This window comes from Trichosurus vulpecula, chromosome 4 (genome assembly GCF_011100635.1).
Source record: "Trichosurus vulpecula isolate mTriVul1 chromosome 4, mTriVul1.pri, whole genome shotgun sequence".
In the NCBI taxonomy this organism is placed as follows: Eukaryota; Metazoa; Chordata; class Mammalia; order Diprotodontia; family Phalangeridae; genus Trichosurus; species Trichosurus vulpecula.
This window is the reverse complement of record NC_050576.1, coordinates 269,120,696-269,138,706: the sequence shown is the minus strand read 5'-3', so window position 1 is coordinate 269,138,706 and position 18,011 is coordinate 269,120,696. Positions and strand designations below refer to the sequence as shown.

The 18,011-nt window shown below is 41.8% G+C and overlaps 1 protein-coding gene across 4 annotated transcripts in view; it reads left to right on the top strand.

Annotated features, from left to right (window-relative positions):
• The window catches only part of ZBTB38 (zinc finger and BTB domain containing 38), a 94,729-nt gene that overhangs the window by 15,002 nt on the left and 61,716 nt on the right, over window positions 1–18,011 (top strand). For 3 of the 4 annotated variants that reach the window (XM_036754032.1, XM_036754037.1, XM_036754031.1), the window contains exon 2: window positions 12,425–12,534. The gene's annotated coding sequence lies outside the window, so the exon portion shown is untranslated. Of the gene's footprint in view, window positions 1–12,424; window positions 12,535–17,231; window positions 17,818–18,011 lie in introns of those variants that run through there. The other variant, XM_036754035.1, reaches the window with a different exon arrangement.

Sequence of the window (18,011 nt, the reverse complement as noted above, 5' to 3'; positions counted from 1 at the left end):
TCCTGGCTGTGCTTGAAGACCTTCAATGAGGGCAAAACCCACTCCTTCCTGAGGCAATTCTTACTACTTGGGGTTAGTTTTAATTAGGCAGTTTCCTCTTCTATTAAGTCTAAATCATTCTCTTTGCTGTAACTGACCATAGTGGTTAGTTTGCCTTATGGGGCCAAGCTGAGAAAGGCTAATCTAGAACAGCTAGGTACAAAGGATAGAGCATTGGCCCTGGAGTCAGGAAGACTTGAGTTCAAATCTAGCCTCAGAAACTTACTGGCTGTATGACTTTGGGCAAGTCACACAACCCCCAATTGCCTCAAAAAAAAAAAAGAAGTAGAAAAAATCTAATCCTCTTCCTGCATGGCAACCCTTCAAATACTTGGAAGACTACTGTCAATCACCCTAAGTCTTTTCTTGCCAAGTTAAACATTACAAGTTCTCCCTAAATCATGATCGTGACATCCTGATCACTTTCCCCTGGATGCTCCCCAACATATCACTCCTCCTTCCTATGCAGAGTATTTGAAAGCCACATTACAGCTATGGCCTGACCAGAGGATCTGATACTATGCCTCCCTTGACGTAGATTTTGGAATTGCCAGATCACATGATTGATTCATTTTGAGATTGTGGTCCACTAAAGCCCCCAGATTATTTTGACCCATTCTAGTCAAGTTTCCTATGTCTTGTACTTCTAATGTTGAATTAAAAAAACCACCCACATTACTCTTATTCCTTTAAAATGTCATCTTATTAGCTTCAGCCCAACATTGTAGCCTACCAAGATCTTTTTTTTGAAACTTGGTTCTGCCATCAAAAATGTTACCTTGTTTCTCTCCATCTTTATGCCATCTGTTGGGGCCATACTTGAAACTCTCCCTGCTTGGGAAGACCTCTCAGATGTTGTACCTTAAAAATTCCTTTCGTGTCAGATACATACATAGAGCTTTAGCACAGTGCAGGGCACATAGTAGGCACGTAATAAAGATTGATTGACTTAGTGGAAAAGACTGCACTCTTAATCTTTCCTTTCAATCTGGCTTAGTGAAATAACACCATTTAGGGGTGAAGCTTTTTTTTTCATTAAAACATCTGTTAAACAGTTTTTCCCCTGGGGTTGGCCTCAGAAAGATAGCTTTGTAGTTAAATTTTAACTTAGGTTTCCTTAGTTTCACATGTGACATTGAATTAGTTTATTAACATTGTAAGGTCAGGAGAAGCCCATTGCAAGGACTACCCAACCCCACTGCATTGACTTGGTAATAATAGACTTCCACTGAGTGATATGTTTTTCTCTTTTCCACTCATGCTACTGCCAGAATAATTCAGGATTCCGTTACCTCTCATCCATATTAATATAATAGCCTCCTACATGGTCTCCCTGTGTCCCTTCTGTTCCCTCTCTAATCTATCCTTCACAAAGTGCCAAACTAACATTCTTAATGCAAGATTTCAGTGGTGTGACTCCCCTCTGCTCAAAAAAACCTTCAATGGCTCCCAGTCACTTACAAGGAAATGTAAATCTTCTAAGTCTGGCATTTCTTCTCCTCGAAAACTTGGCTCTTGTCTGGTTTTAGACCACTTCTTTTCAATCAACGAATCAATAAGTATTTATAATGTGCTCTAGGACTTAAGCAAATGAAAATAAAAACAAAACAGCCCTTGCCTTTGAGGACCTTACATTCTATTGGGGGAAATTGTATAAGGAAACAAAAAATATCCAAGGCATTGACTACAGGGGATACACTGACAGCCTAGAGGGGGTGGGCATCAGGAAATATCTCATGTAGGAGGTGGTCTTTAAGCTGACCTTTGAGGAAAGCTAGCAATTAGAAAAGGCAGAGGAGACGAGGGATAGGCATGGGTGATAGCCCATGTACAGGCATGGATGGAGTTGAGGAATGGAAGGTCATATGTAACAAAAACCAGCTGGATCATTCTGGCTACATTGCAGACTTTGTGCAAATGCTACATTGTGCCGAGCACAGTCAAGTCCTATAAGTTGGGAGGGTAGACTAGAGTCAGACTGTGAAAGGCTTTAAATATCAAAGAGAGAAATCTCTGTCATTCTAGAGGCAATAGGGAGCTGTTGGAGTCTCCTGAGCAGGAGAGTGTTGTGGTCAGACCTCTGCTTTAGAAACATCAGATGCCACATTCCCGACCAACCACACAACTTGCTTAAATGCATGTTTTCCTCTACAGACGTGTGCATTTATCTACACCATCCCTCATGCCTGACATGAATTCCTTCCACATCTCTCTATCTGCTGAGATCTCCTTTCTTTTTCAAGGCCATATTCAAACACCTCCTCCTTCCTGAAGCCTTTCCTGATTTCCTAGGTCCACAGATAGAACTAATTCTCCTCTCTTTTAATATCTGGGGTTATTCGACCAGATTTTTCCTTTCCCCCAACCTACCCCTCCACCAGATTTTAAGGTGTTTTTTTTAACAGATTGGGTTTAAAAAAAGTATGCGGGGAGGGAGCTTGGGGGGCACCCAGGCCACCTAACCCTTATAATAGTAAATGAATAGTATAAATAGATAAAACACTAATTATAAATTCAGTATATTCCAAGAATTCCTCTAAGTGTGGGAAATGATAGAAATACAAGCAAACAAGATAGTCCCTCCCCTCAAGAAGCTTACATTCCACCAAGGGAAGGTAACACATAAATTGAGGGGGGGGAGCTTCAAGTGAGGAGAGAATGCCCTCATAGAGACCAGGCTGCTGGCAAGGGCTGAGAGAAAGTCCAGACAGTGAGGAGAAATGGGCACGAAATGAGTGCTTACTGTGTGCCAAGCTCTGGAGATCTGAAGGAAGGCAAAAACAGCCTGTGTCCTCAAAAAGTTGTCATTTTGACAGGAGAGATGCCATGTAAATAACTAGGTACATACAAGATAGATACAGAGCAGCTTAACAATATTCTATGAATGTGATCGTATTAAATGTCCTAGGATGCTGGAGGGTGCCATTGAAGTGGAGGTACCTGCCACTGAGGAAGTACCTGGTGGTGTGCCAGGTAATATGGAGAGTATATTAAAGAAAAATCAGGTGGAAAAAGATATTTACGGAGTAGATGAAGGGTGATCTCAGAAGGGAAGGCAGCAACAGCTGGGGAGACTGGAAAAGGCCTCTTGCCATAATTAGCATTTAGGAGGAATATTGAAGAAAGCCAGGGAAGCTCAAAGGCAGTAATGAAGAGGGAGAGAATTCCAGGCATGGGGGAAATGGCCAGTGCCAAGTCATGCAGTCAGGAGACAGAAGAGTCATAATAGGTCAGTGGGGCTATGTAGAGGAGTGGCAGTTGTTGTTGAGTTGTGTCTAACTCTATGTGACCCCATGGACTTTTGTCCATAGGATTTTCTTGGCAGAGATACTGGAGTATTTTGCCATTTCCTTCTCCATTTCATCTTACAGATGAGACACTGAGGCAAATAGGGGTTAAATGATTTGTCCAGGGTCACAGAAGCTAGTAAGTGTCTGAAGCCATATTCCGACTCAGATCTTCTTGACTCCAAGCCTGGTGCTATATCCACTATATCACCTGGATGTCCCAAAAGATACATACATATGTATGTATATATGTGTGTATTTACATATTTACACACACACACACACACACACACACACACACACATATATATACCCATACCCACACACCAAAGTACTTTATATTTAATACCAGAATTAATTGGGAGTTGCTGGTGTTTGAGTAGGGGGATGGCATAGTTAGACCTGTGATTTAGGAAAATCTTTTGGGGGGCAGCTCTGTGGAAGATGGATTGGAAAGGGCAAAGACTGGAGGCAGGGAAACCAATTTGAGGTTATTGTAATAGTATAGGCAAAAGGTGATGGAAGCCTGGACTAGATTAGTGGATGTGTGAGTGAAGAGAAGATGATGCACATAAGAGATATTGTAAAGGTCATAATAGCAGGTGTGAGGTGAGTGAAAGGAGGGAGCTGAGAATGGTATCAAGGTTGTAAACCTGGGCAACTAGAATGGTGGTGAAGCTTGTAAGAGGAAAGGGTTGTGTCATGCATGTGGGGGCAGGGGAAGATAATTAGTTCTGTTTGGGCATCGTGAGTTTGAGATATCTCTGGGCCATCTAGATGGTGATGTCTAAGAGGCAATTGATGATAAGGTACTATAGCTCAGAAGAGAGACTCTGGCCAAAAGTCAATCTGGATATCGTCTGCTTGGAGCTAATTGAATTCATTGGAGCTGATATCACCAAGTGAAAGAGTATGGATGGAGAAGAGAATTGGGGCCCAGTACAGAGCCTTGAGGTGTGGGGGAGGACATCCACAGTTAGTGGGCATGACATAGCTGAAGAACTAGGAAAGGACATTGAGAAGGTGTGGTCAGGTAGGACTCCAAGGAAAGGCCAATGTCACAAAGACCTAGAGAGGAAAGGATATCCCAGAGGAGGTGATCGACAGTGTCAAAAGTGGCCAAGGGGTCAAGAAAAAGCAAAGAGAAGCTGTTAGATTTGGCAACTAAGAGACCACTGGTGATTTTGAAGAAAGCAATTGATGAGGTTGGAAACCAAATTGCTGAGGGCCTACCAGCACCATCTGTGACCGTTCTGGGGCCTTCTCTCAGGCTGTATATGTGGTAGTGTTGTATCTGAAATGCTTTCAGAACACTTTAGCCTCTCAGTGATACCCTTCAGGAATTGGTTTCTGCACTAAGGTCCCTGCCCATTTATCTCCACATTTGAGTTGTGCCCTCCTTTGGGATCAACCACAGCTTTGAGCCTGGGTGTTCAAAGACTATGGCCAATGAGATTAAAGTCTGCCTTTTTAAATACCCCTATGACCTGGAGTTGGAAAATGGGTGCCCCAAGGGTGAGAATTTGAACACTCAAGGCTTCCTGCAGGTGTTTATGCGGCATTTTCAGTTTTGCACCTTTTGGTTTCAAAATCTTACTAAGTATGAGGGTGATGGGAAATGAAGCCTGCAATGATTTTTTTAAGCTATTCGTGCTAACATGATGAGCTGTTTCTTTGCAAATCAGATAGGGAGAGGTGGGGGTGAGGTGAGTATTATTACAGCTCACTAAATTTAGCCAGCTTACCTTAACTTAGTAAAAACTCACTACCACATTGTTGAATTTTCCCAAGATGTCCTATGATCTGCACCCACTTTTAACCTCCTACCTGAGGGCTATTTTGCTCACAATTGCACTCAATATTTGACTAACAAAATCGATCAACAAGTATTTATTATGGGGTACACCTCAGACTCCTTTGTGAGAATCCAAGGGCTTAATCCTCAAACTTCATACGACCTGTACTAATGAAATATAATTCAGGCTGAAATAATAGAATCATAGATAGAAATCTAGAAGGGATGGTAGAGGTCATCTAATTCAACCTTCCTTATTTTATAGTTATGGAAACTGAGACCCAATGAAGCTAAGTGACTTGCCCATTGTATTGGGTAGAGTTAGTTGCATTGGGGATCAATATCCATGGGTATTGTGTCAAAAACTGAGTTTGAATCCAGGTCCAATGATCTTTCCAAATTATAATAGCTTTTATTATTAATAACAATGACAATAATATAAAACTTTAATAATGACATATAACTTCAAAATTGCGAAGACTTTCTATACCTTCTTTCATTTTAACCTCACAACAACTCTGTGAGATTGATATTATATTATCTTATAATTACAGTTATAGGATGCTATTTATCCTTATCTTACAAATTAGGGAGCTGAGATTCAGAAAACTTAAGTGACTTGCCCACAATCACACAGCTCTTGAGCATGAGAGTGGGATTCAAACCAAGATCTTGACTTCAGGGTCAGCACTCAAATCAATATGCCTCATACCCTAATGTATCATCTGTGGTGTTCATGAATTAGTGAGTATTTATTAAGTATCTACTATGGGTGAGGCACTGCTGTGGGTCTCGTGGGAGATATGAAGAGGAACCCCCAACGGGATAGGATCTGTGCCAGGTACTGTGAGGGCTTTAAAGAAGCATCCCCAATGGGACTGCAAGATCCTAAGGAACTAGGACCTGGTTTTAGACAAAGCCTAATCCCATTCAAAGTAAAATAACAATAAAGGCTTTCAGCAACTCTTCAAGACAATGAGGGAGGTAATGGGATAAGGCAGGGTTAAGTACCAAATGAATGGTACTCCAACTTGGGAACACTTCTTGGTAATGACATTACATCTCTCTTCTTTCCTTACTCCTTTGACCCATTTTGGGGTAAATTCCATAATGAGCCAGAATCAAGGCATCATAACAACACAATGCACTTAAATGTTTATTGATTTTACATGGATCCAGTAAGCAGCTCTAGAGAATGACCTTTCCCTGTAGATCAGAACTTCCCAAACTTACTTGGCCTACTGCCCCCTTTAAAAAAAATATTACTCCCCCCCTTCTTTAACTTTCTTTAACCTTTAGTGGTTTTTTTTAAAAAATTGCATTGTATCAAACAAATATAATTTTTTTAAATGAGGCGCCTTAAATTTAATAATTTATTGTAAATTTCTGGGTTTTTTCCTGCATTGAAATTTTAATGATGCAACATTGTATCATGCAACTATATAATACCATATTGTAAGTCATTACATGCACATATCCTGCTAATGCATGCTGGACTTCCCAACAGTGCGCAGCATGCTGGACTGTGAAGGCTTGCTTGGTAAGATCTGTCAGCGAACTTGACCACTAATCAGTTATAACTTGCATTTTGTGTTTATTTGGAAAACAATGTAATAATTACGACTTTAACTTTTTTACACAACAGATGAAACATGTATGGACAGTTTTTCAAAATTTTCTTCTTTCCTTATGCTTCCACCAACCCCTTATTTTTATTCATTGCCCCCCTAACTGCACCTGAGGCTACTACCATTGCCCCTGGATCATTCCAACACCCCCTGCAGGGGTGGTATCACCCACTTTGGGAACCTATGTGTAATATTGGGCTTTATATTCATTAAACCATATCACACTCTCCTCCCATCCCTTGATGTTCACAGGCATCATCCCTCTTTAAATGTCACTCAATCATCCCTCTCAGATAGCTGACTTTGGCTGTTGTTTGCCTTCTTAAACTGCCATCAGCATATCGCCTGACCTCCTCACCAATGAAAAATTAGCTCCAACAGAGGGTCTTCATCCTTGGGTTCTCTTGTAGGTCTTGCTACCCTTCATCTCTTGTTAGTATATTTTATTTTTCCTTTTCCCTTCTCTAATCTTCCCTAATTCTCAGATCAGTCATTGATAGGAAAAACATAGCCATCTTTGCTACCAAATGAGGAATGGGGAGGGAAGAGAACAGTATTTATCTTATGCTGTCAGGTGCATTATCAGACTTTTTGTCCTTAGACCCAAACTTACCTGAGCCTCCTTGTTCACTAATTTAACCCCTTAATCATTGTGACAATATAGACAATTTTTTACAACAAGATTTGAAAGGAGAGGGGTCACTTCACACCGATGTGACTTTGGTGGATCTGTGGGCCTTAGCTTCCCAGTGAAATTGACAGGTTAGTACACTGGCAAAATGAGGGAGCTGGACACACAATGTCTAATGGCAGTTTTTATTCCAAAATTCCCAAAAAAAAAGGATCGTAGCTCAATTTTAAGCTATGGGTAGAATTTGGGTAAGCAGAAAGGTAGGGGAAGGTATTCTGGGAGAGGACAGCTATGTGAACAAAAAGGAGTGGAGAAAATGAGAGGCAGAAAGATTAAGTAAAACAATCGAGGCAGATGGTCCCCATAGGGGAATGAAAACAGCCTTGTGACAGTCCCACAGTTAAAGACCGGATGCACTCTTGTCTTTAGGTTTTCATCCTGGTTCTCCGCTCATCTGTTTGACCACTCTGTATTCATCCAGGTCATGCTTTGATGTCTCATAGGGTTCTGTCTCCTTCACTTCTTCCTTTACTATTTCACTATGTGACATCATCAGCTCCCATGGATTTAGTGATCATTTCTATGTTGATGATTCTCAGATCTCTTTATCCAGGCTTCACATCTCTGTTGACCCCCCTGTATCATATCTCCAACTGACTATTGCCCATCCAGAACTGGATGTCCTCTAAGTCTCAACATTTTGGAAACTGAACTCATCTTTCTCCCCAAACCTTTCCCTCTTCCTAACTTCCCTATTACTGTTTAGGATACTGCCATCTTCCCAGTCACTCAGGATCGAAACCAAAACCGGATGTGTCGTCTTCTACACTTTTTCACACACCCCTCCCCCATATCAATCAGTTGTCACATCCTGTTGATTTTATTTTTGTAATACCTTACATACATCTCCTTCTCTCCTCTGATACTGCCACCACTCTAAGGCAGGCCTTTATTACCTCAAGCCTGGACGATTGCAATAGCCTGCTGGTTGGTCTACCTGCAACAAATCTCTCCCTATTCCAGTCTATCTTTCACTCAGCCATCAAAGTGATCTTCCAGAAGTACAACTCTGACCATGATATCCTGCTACCCCTCCCCCACTCCCTGGGGTAGCTCCCTATCACCTCCAGAATCAAATGTAAAATTCTCTGTTTGGCTTTCAGATCCTTTCATAAGAAGGATACAACTGAGTCTCAGTTGCCAGTGTGGAATTAGAGTGCCTCGGGTGTAGTGAATCTTCAGGTTACCCATAGTGAAAGATGAAAGGGGGTTGGTGATCCCACAAAAGGCTGCTCTCTGGACTTGGCACAGCCAAGTGGTGCCAAGCTCTCATTATTCTTCTTAGTTCAGTGAGTGGGAAGTATGAGTCCTTACTTCATGCATCAGGGCAGCTCAATGACATTGGCAAAGGTAAGGGGTTTTAATAGTGAAGCAGAAGTGGGATGGGAACATTTCTCATGGATCCAGGCATGTGCTCTGGGACCTTCTGGTGGTACCTGTATGAATCTTCTTTGGTCCCTTAGTCTTTGTGATGGGAGGAGAGGTATGTGTGTTGTGTTGAAGACAATTGGTGATCGAACCCAGAAAAATATTCCTCTCAGCAGATTGTAAAAACTGTAGAAGAACCTTCCTCCTTTTATCTTTAAAAATTAAAAAAATTCATCCTTTCATAACCTACCCTCCATACCTTTCCAGTCTTCTTACACCCTCTCCCCTACTCTGTGATCCAGTGACACTGGAATCCTTGCTATTCCTCAAAGAACATATTTCACCCATCTCCAGACTCCAGGCACTTTCGCTGGCTGGCTGTCCCCCATGCCTAGAATGATTTCCCTCTTCATCTCTACTCCCTGACTTCCTTCAAGTTGAGCTAAAATCCTGTAAGAAACCTTTCCTGATCCCCCTTCATTCCCGTGCCTTCCTTCTGTGGATCATCTCCACTTTATCCTGTCTAGAGCTTGTTTGTACATAGTTCTTTTCATGTCTCTGTCATTAGACTGTGAGCTACTTGAGGGCAGGGATGGTCTTTTGTCTTTCCTTTTGTCCTCAGGGCTCAGTATGGTTTCTGGCACATAGTAGGTACTTGATAAATATTCATTGACTGACCTCATTTGATCATCGGAGTCATCCAGCTAAAGGAAAAGATGATACTTCTCAGGGTGAACTCTGGAGTAGTTATTAGGGGTGGGGCAAGAATAGGGAAGAGCCTCGGATCTCCAGGGAGGCTCTTTCAGGCTACCTACAGTGAAAGAGGAAAGGGGGCTGATGATCCTACAAAAGGCTGCTCTCCTTTCAGCAAGGCTTCTCCTCCCCACCCCCCCATTCTTCTACCCACCATCACTTTCCAGACCACCCCTCCCTTGCTCCTTCTCCCATTCCACACCCATGCCAAGATTTTTTTTTATTTTTTTTGCTGATTCAGGTGCTTGGAAATCTTATTCTTTTACTTAGCCTTTTGGTTTATAGGGTCCAGAGCTGGATGACAGCAGACAAAAGTCCAGTTTGGAATACAGGAATGTTCTTCTTCCCCATAAACATTTAGTCATTATGTGCTCTTGGCACCGCTGAGAAGCAGAATCCTGACCAATTATAGTCACTGAAAACACATGGCCATCGTTTCACAAGGGGAAAAAGTGGTGACGACCAAGGCAATGATCACAATTTTGCTGATGCTTGAAAGGAGGACGGCTGGCCTCTGCCGTGTGTGTGTGTGTGTGTGTGTGTGTGTGTGTGTGTGTGTGTGTGTATTTGGCTCTAAATCACCCTCCTTCTTCTCAAACACTGAAAGCCTGACAGGGTAACTTGCCCGGCAAGCCTTCTCCTGTTAGTAGCTCTGTCTGCACACTCACCCGGCCTTAAAACCTTGGTGCAAACTTTGTCTCCACTCTCATTCTCTCTTTCCATAACCAGTCTAGCTTCTGAGGCCTCTTGATTCTATCTTCTTCAGTATTTCTCGCATCCATTCCCTCTCCTACTACCATTCTTATTCAGACCTTTATCGCTTCTCACCTGGATTGCTATGATAACATCCTTCACTAGTTTCTTTTACCTCAGGTGCCACCTAATCTATGAAGCCTCTCTTGATTCTCTCTCCTCCCTGGTATTCTAGAAGAATGTTGTAGCCAGAATGGCCTTTGTTTTCTTTGAATGACTCAGCTTACCTCATTGAGCCTCTGGACACTGTGGCTTGCTCTTCCGGGGCAGGACCAGACAACTTCCTGTGTGAGGAGTCATGGGGCTGGCTGAGGGGAGGTGTTAACCTCTACCCTAGGGGGAGGGGCCAACTCAAGAACCAATCAGCCCTGGTCATTCAGGTGGTGCTTGATGATGTCAAAAACTCTATAAGAGGGGAGAGGACAGCTTGAAGATTCTCTTTTCCTTTTCCGGTTGGAGCCAGCGACAGTTACGACAGTTACGTCAGTTACAGCCACAGCCACAGACACAGCTGAAGCAGGAGCTGCCAGTAGCAGAGCTAACCTACGGGAGACAGCTGAACAAAGACTTCAGGCCATTACAGCGACAGTTACAGCGACAGTTGGAGCCAGAGGCAGTTACAGAGGCAGTTACGACAGTTACGTCAGTTACAGTTACAGCCACAGACACAGCTGAAGCAGGAGCTGCCAGTAGCAGAGCTGACCTACGGGAGGAAGCTGAACAAAGACTTCAGGCCAGTGGGTAATCTTATTACCATCGAGGGGGAAGCATGATTTTGCTTTACGCAATCATGCTTCTCTGTAGCCTCCTGGTTACTCTTGCAAGGCGTACTTATTGGGCCTGGAAGCTTTTGATCAACATATCAAAATGGGGTTGCTGGTTCATGGGTTGGTTACTGTGGAGCCTAAATAAATGTTTTGATTCTTCTGCCTTCTACTTTGAGAGTTTCTTATATCCGGCGGTTCCGAACCTTTCAGACATGTTTATGATCCTCTTTGAGATTATAAACTCGGCCCTCCTAATACAAATGTAAGCTCCCTTAGGACAGGGACAGCCTCACTTTCATATTTATTTCCCTAGCTCCTAGGTGGAGCCATAGTGCACAAAACATGGGGCCTGGAATCAGGACTTGAGTTCAAATCTGGCTTCAGACATGCACTAGCTGTGTGACCCTGGGCAAGTCACTTAACCCTGCTTGCCTCAGTTTCCTCATCTGTAAAATGAGATGGAAAAGGAAATGGCAAGCCACTGAAAGATCTTTGCTAAGAAAACCCCAAATGGGGTCATCAAGAGTCAGACAGGACCAAACAACAACAGAGTTCCCAGCACTGTCATGTAGTAGGCACTTAATAAATGATTGCTGTCCCCACATGTGGTGGCGTTTTTGTTTTTCAGTAATATCTTAGACTCTTGATGACCCCATTTAGGGTTTTCTTGGCAAAGATCTTGGAGTGGTTTGCCATTTCCTTCTCCAGCTCATTTTACAGATGAGGAAACTGAGGCAAACAGGGTTAAGTGACTTGCCCAGGGTCACACAACTAGTGTCTGAAGCCCTATCTGGACTCAAGAAGATGAGTCTTCCTGACTCCAGGCCCAGCACTCTATCCACTTCGCTACATTGCTGCCCCTACATACATATCTTACCCATCTAGAAGTGATCCTTCCCATCTTGAACTTCTCAAAAGCGACCCTGTTTTAACCTTTTCTATGCATGCAATCATTTGTACTATGGTTATTTCTAAGATAATATTTCTTCTCATCCCTCTGTGTAGCTTTGTGTATATTTTACATTTATCTCTGTATAATAGTATGTTCTCCCCTCTCCTCAGGATAGTGTAGGCTTGTTGAGGGCAATCACTTAAATATCTGAACTTGAATTCCAAACATCTAGCACCATGTTGTACTCACAGGAACTGCTTAATATGTGTTGAATTAAATTGAATCCCACCCTTATACATATGTGTTAGATTACAAACTCTCTGAGGGCAGGGACAGTATCATCTTTAATCTTTATATCTTCCCAGCCTGGCCTTGTGTGCCTTACATGTAGCATAAGCTTAATAAATGTGCTTGCAGCAAAATGAATTGATCTAGGACCTTCTTTCTGCAGGCCCAGATTCCTGACGACTCCATCTGTGATATTTCGCCTTCAAATTTTAATCCTCTCATTCCACTGGATGTGCAGCAAGGCAGGGTCTGGATGCACAGTTAAAACCACCGGTGAGTACCCTAGATAAGTGGGTAACATGATCACCCCGGATGTGTTTGGAGACAGAGTATAGCTAGTATTGCCAATTAAGGAGATTTGCAGGGTGTTTGGGGAGCCATCTGCATGATGTATAAAGTTACTCTATATCAATAGAGATGAAAGACACCCTGGGCTTCCCCTAGATACCAGTCTCCGGGATGCCTCGGTTCTAGTTAATTTCCATTGACTCTGTATGATCATGGCTGTTTCACAAGGCTACCATTCCGGGGCTGGAGGGGAGGGACCTCAGGGGCCATCCAGTCCCACCCCTTTCTTTTATAATTAAGGGAACCGAAGTCTAGTGATATTAATTGACTTGCCCAAAGTCACTTGCCCTCATGACTTAGTTTCATGGGATGATAAATTTAGATCTGAAGAGAACCTTAGAGATTATCTAATCAATCTCTTAATTTCGCAGCTAAGAAAACTGAGGCCTAGAGAGGGGTTTTCTTGGCAAAGATCTTGGAGTGGTTTGCCATTTCCTTCTCTAGCTCATTTTACAGATGAGGAAACTGAGGCAAACCTGGATTCTCCAACTCCAAATCAAAGACTCTTTTCAATTTACCACATTAGTCCCTACTTTCATATGGGGACAACCAATAGAGATGATGGAAATCAGCAATCCAATTCTTACTCCCCTTTTAGCTTAACTAATAGGGATCTGGGGATGCAGGGAAAACACTCTTTTTATAACTTCCGTGGGGGAGGAGCAAATTTTAAACCTGAAGGTCAAGTAACCAAGGCTGACTATCTGAGGAATAAATAATATTCTGAATTCCTTAGACTAAAGAGTTTATTTAAATACAATTGGTAGCCACATAAATACATCCTAAAGGTATTATCAAGCATGGCAGTCTTCTCTAACAAAAATCCCATTATGGTTTTGAGGGGGACAGACCTCGTGAGGACATCATTAGGAATCTAGTACTTCATCCTTATCTCAGCAAGCCCCTGCTACTCCTGCTTGGATGGAGCTCTAATTGGCTGACCTGAAACACAGAGTATAAAACCTCTCTGATTAAAATGGCCTGCACGAAAGATGCCACGGCAACCTGGGGGCTAGAGCGCTAATGTGATTGTGTTATCTGTTGCTGCTATTGCTGATTGCTTCAGACACGGTTAATGCACAGATTATGTACTTTTACTTGAGCCATGCAAATTGGCTTGGGTTCACAGGCCTGAAAGCAATTTGCTCAGGGCCCAAAGCAATTAGGCTGTGAGCACGTAAACATTTTAATAATACAAAAGGAAAATGGGACCTATCATGCTAAAACTTCCTCAGGCTCCTGGGCTTCACCACCTCTAGAAACCTCACTGTTATGATGCTAAAAACTGTCCCTGATCCTTTTGACTTGAGAACAGTTGTACAGTATAAATAGAAGGGATGCTGGATTTGAAGTCAGAGTACGGACATGGGTTCAAATCCTATGTCTGCTACTTATTGTATTTATGACCTTGATCAAATCACTTTTAAGTCTTAGTTTTTTCCACATCTGTAAAATGAGATTGTTGCATTGATCACCAAGGACCTTTCCAGTTTTGATCTATGAAACCCTATAGAATGGTGCCTTGAATTCCCATTCTGGCTTTACCAATGACTAATCATCCAAGCTTCTGTTTGTCACTCTTGGAAAGAGTTTTGGCTCTGGGATCAGAGAACCTGGATTCAAATATTGCCTCTGATGCTTACAACCTGTGTGACCTTGGACAAATTACTTCACTGCTCTGGGCTTCAGTTTCCTCACTCTAAAATGAGGAGGGTCAGACTAAGTGTCCTCTGAGGTTCTTTCCAATCTACGGTCATATGATTCTTGGACCTCACTTTTTTGACTACTACTCCAGTTCTAAAAGGGAAGAAATGAAGAAATCCCTATGAAGAAAGGGATTTTTGAGTTGTCTCTTTTTTAAAAGGAAGAAAAATGATGAACAAATCTTATACGTTGAGAAGACTGGTAGAAAGAGCTCACCAATTAAAAAAAAACCTCCTAAATGAAAATGAGCCTTTGCTGTTTGTAGACATAAGACAGCTTAAGGAAGGTGACCTTGTTTGACCTTGTTCTTTTATTTTGATAGCTATATTTTAATATAACTGGCTTCCTATATAACTCTATGTATTTTATGTTATTTGTTTAAAAATATTATTCTGAGAAGGGATCCCAAGGTTTCATAAGACTACTCAAGGGATCCATTACTCAAAAGAGATTAAGAACCCCCGGCTTAAGGGATAAACATATTTCTTTTCTTTTTTAAAAAAAAATGTATGAATGGATATTTCACAAAAGCCCAACTCAACTTTTCTAGTAATAATCTGAATTTGTTTAACACGACCAAGAAATGTCTTTGAGAAATGTTCCACATTTGCACAAAGAGAGTTTGGGAGTGTTGCAAAATAAACCAATGAATGTTTTTAGATGCTGTTTGAAAAGGGCATGATGATGAATTCCATAGGGAGATGTGGAAGCAGCTTGGCCTAGCAAACTGACTGTACATCTTGGCATCTGGCATGCTGAGTGGTAAGAGAAGATCTGACCACACTCAGCCAAACTCTGTCTCTTTAAAGTGGAAATAATGGTATTCGTTTACCTCAAGGGAGCCTGGTATGGATTACTGTGGTTGTCATTATTATTGTACCATCGAAGGGGATATAGGGTCTTCTACAATTAGCCATATGAATTTAGACACCATAGCAGTTATAAAAAACAGAAGGTGAAACTGGGGAAGTGACCAAACATGCTTTGCTTATCACCAGATTTCTTTTTACCTTTAATTTGGTATCGGAAGTATTTTCCCTTATATCCTATGCAGTTCTCAGCCTCTCAAGACAATGGAGGAATCCAGTGCCCTGAGAAGTTTCATTCTGATATTGATTAGCTTTTCCTTCTTTCCTTCTCTTTTTTTCTTTGGTGGGGTTGGGGTGGGGTGTGGAGGAGGGAAGGGAGAACAAGGTTCTACCAGTGGACATGAAGCCAGTAGCTAGTGGTTTTTGTCAGAGCTTCATTTGTTGCGGAACTAGTTGAATGTGAGAGATGTGCTCCACTGGGCAAGAAAATTTACATGGTTAAGGTATGCCTATTTGGATGACCTAATTCCTGGCTTTTTAAAGTATATAGCCTCAGTCAGTATTGGTTACTTCCATATATTAAAATCATTGAAGCTTCAGGGAAGGGAAGAGGATGGAAGAGAGAAAGGAAGAAAGGAAAAAAGGAAGGAAAGAAGGAACCTAGTTGTGAAATCTGGCACCTGAGTTTTTAATAGGTTTCTTTTCTTTGAAAGATTTTTCCAGTGAACTTGACTGTTGAGATAACATGATTGTTGTTATCTAGTCCTTTGAGAAGACAGAGGCGCTTAAAGAAAAGTGATTCTCAATTCAAGAAATTGCCCATTCCTTTTCACACTTAGACGAAATTAACACTGGCTTATCCAATAGTTCAGTGGATAAACAGTCTTCTTTGGGGTGGGGTGAGATGGGGGTGGGGGTGGGAAGGAAAGAGGAACAAGCAGAAAAAAAACAAAATAAATAGCACATATTCAAAATCAGCTTCATAGCATTTTTTTTTAATGTCCTGGCTTTTTTCCAGGTTCTAAGGGTGGGGGAGGGTATTGTTTCTTTGTGGCTTAGCAAAGAGGAGGAAGAGGAGTCTGTTCTATTTCCTTAAAAATAAGAGACTCCTTTCTTTTTACAACATAGTAAATTAAGCGCTTTCGATTCTTTATCTGACCATGCATAGTCTTGAGGGAGCATCTCCAGTAAGCTGGGCTGTTTCGCTCTCTTTGGGGACATGGTGACAGTGGAGATGTAGAAAGCTACTATTTGCTTGTTATGTATGTCTTCAAAACCCTGAATAAGCAGTCCTTTCTATCTGGTAATTTTTAAGCATTTTTTTGCCGTTTGGCTTGGAGGGGTGTGTGTGTGTGTGTGTGTGTGAGTGTGTGTGTGTGTGTGTGTGTGTGTGTGTTTGTGTTTCTTGAGGGGAAGGGATAAATAGTAGGATGTGGAAAGATCCTTGAAATTTTTATTTTATTTACAAAATTTAATTTCCCACTATTTACTTTTTGTAATCTTCATAGAAGACAGTTCTAGTTTATTATACCCAGTCTAACCAGATACCATTAATCTTGAAGACCAGGGGGTGTGGTGGGGTGCGGTGGGGAGGAGAAATGTCGAGAAAGATGGTGGTATGAAATTGGGTATTTGGACAGATGAAACGAAATGTTCCAAAAACATGTCAGCCCTAAAAACTCTAGCACCTTGGTGCCTGCATTGACTTCCATGATGTCACTGTCTAATCTTAGCTAAGAAAAGCCTCGGAGAAAAACAAAGAAAGATTGCATCCCAGCATAACATGGTTTCTTCACGTACAGTATGTACCCTAGTCTTCTGGAATTCGCCGTTGTGAGTTGGGGCTTTCGATTTAATTATTTTTCTGGGTGGGGGGGGAGGAGAGAAAAATAATCATCGTTGCCTTCCCTTGCTCTGACAGTCTATGGCATGCTGCAAGTCTGTGTGTTATATGTAGGTCAATATCCTTTAGGTTCGCTTTTATAATAGCCTGCTGTAAATTGAAAAGAACCCAGCACAAAATACATTTCCTTTACTGTGTTTTATTGTGCTCCTAAATGAAACCAAACTATTTACATTTCAACAAAATTCTGTCCAAGACAGTACCTGCCACCTCTGCATATCTAACTGATATATTTAGCCGATATATTTACTCTGCTCGTGTCGTGGTTAGCAGCATATCGCTCAGACAGAAACAGCTGATCATGCACCGAGACCCCATCCTTCTATAATCCTAACAGTACCATTAAGGATTCTGCAAAATGATGTCTAGATGCTCCACCGGCCATTAAAATGAATATTTGTTTAATGCCTGTGCTAGCTTTAACATTTTTGTTAAAAAAAATCTAAGGTTTAACATTCACAATCTATGAAACACACCCAGGACCGAATACATACTGTCTGAATTCTTTCTTCAAGAAGAGGATATTACAGTGTGCTTGCCAGTCTTTCTTCATTAGCAAAAGGATTGTTTTATTCTCAGAAGCAGGAAGATCCAGCCACTTGGAAAAGGGTTTGAAATGCCTACCACTGTGTGGTTGCAGAATTTGGAGTTCACCAAGCGGTGTTTAGTGATTGGACTCATCTTGCATCACCAGTTGGTGACATTTTTCTTTGTTCCCTCCTACCCAGTTGAACCAAGACTGTAGCTGATATGCAATGTCACTTACAACATTAATCAGATACTGCATTTAAGGTGAGCGGTCTCTTGCCTCCTCCTTTCCTAGAGCTATGCTGCAGTATGTGTCTTCCCCTTGACAGCCGAAAAGGGCAGGCAGGATTAACATTGCTTGTGCTGTGTGCATGCTGTGTATAGAATTCATTATACGTTGCCTAGTATTTCAAATGTGAGTATGTAAATGCTCTGTGTGCCATATCATCTGGTAGGGA